The following is a 1566-nucleotide window of genomic DNA, read 5'->3' as shown; positions in this document are numbered from 1 at the left end:
ACGCACCAAGTAGGCACCAGGGTGCATAAAAACGCACCAGGAGGGCACCAGGGTGCGAAAAACGCACCAGGTAGGCACCATGGTGCATAAAAACGCACCAGGAGGGCACCATGGTGCATAAAAACGCACCAGGAGGGCACCAGGGTGCGAAAAACGCACCAGGAGGGCACCATGGTGCATAAAAACGCACCAGGAGGGCACCAGGGTGCATAAAAACGCACCAGGAGGGCACCATGGTGCATAAAAACGCACCAGGAGGGCACCAGGGTGCGAAAAACGCACCAGGAGGGCACCATGGTGCATAAAAACGCACCAGGAGGGCACCAGGGTGCATAAAAACGCACCAGGAGGGCACCAGGGTGCATAAAAACGCACCAGGAGGGCACCAGGGTGCGAAAAACGCACCAGGAGGGCACCATGGTGCATAAAAACGCACCAAGTAGGCACCAGGGTGCATAAAAACGCACCAGGAGGGCACCAGGGTGCATAAAAACGCACCAGGAGGGCACCAGGGTGCGAAAAACGCACCAAGAGGGCACCATGGTGCATAAAAACGCACCAAGAGGGCACCATGGTGCGAAAAACGCACCAAGAGGGCACCATGGTGCGAAAAACGCACCAAGAGGGCACCATGGTGCATAAAAACGCACCAGGAGGGCACCAGGGTGCATAAAAACGCACCAGGAGGGCACCATGGTGCATAAAAACGCACCAGGAGGGCACCATGGTGCATAAAAACGCACCAGGAGGGCACCATGGTGCATAAAAACGCACCAAGTAGGCACCAGGGTGCATAAAAACGCACCAGGAGGGCACCAGGGTGCATAAAAACGCACCAGGAGGGCACCAGGGTGCGAAAAACGCACCAAGTAGGCACCATGGTGCATAAAAACGCACCAGGAGGGCACCAGGGTGCATAAAAACGCACCAGGAGGGCACCAGGGTGCATAAAAACGCACCAGGAGGGCACCAGGGTGCATAAAAACGCACCAGGTAGGCACCAGGGTGGGCATGAAGAGGCACCATGATGGGCACCAAGAGGCACCAAGGTGGGCATCAAGGTGCACCATGGTGGGCATCAAGAGGCACCAAGGTGGGCACCAAGAGGCACCAAGGTGCACCATGGTGGGTATCAAGAGGGACCAAGGTGGGCATCAAGAGGCACCAAGGTGTGCATGAAGGTGCACCATGGTGGGCACCAAGAGGCACCATGGTGGGCACCAAGAGGCACCAAGGTGGGTATCAAGAGGCACCAAGGTGGGCATCAAGAGGCACCAAGGTGGGCATCAAGAGGCACCAAGGTGTGCATCAAGGTGCACCATGGTGGGCACCAAGAGGCACCATGGTGGGCACCAAGAGGCACCATGGTGGGTAGCAAGAGGCACCAAGGTGGGCACCAAGAGGCACCAAGGTGGGTATCAAGAGGCACCAAGGTGGGCATCAAGAGGCACCAAGGTGGGTATCAAGAGGCACCAAGGTGGGCATCAAGAGGCACCAAGGTGTGCATCAAGGTGCACCATGGTGGGCATCAAGAGGCACCAAGGTGGGCACCAAGAGGCACCAAGA

This window comes from Abrus precatorius, unplaced genomic scaffold (genome assembly GCF_003935025.1).
Source record: "Abrus precatorius isolate BTA unplaced genomic scaffold, Abrus_2018 Scaffold144, whole genome shotgun sequence".
Taxonomy (NCBI): Eukaryota; Viridiplantae; Streptophyta; class Magnoliopsida; order Fabales; family Fabaceae; genus Abrus; species Abrus precatorius.
This window is presented reverse-complemented; position numbering follows the sequence as displayed.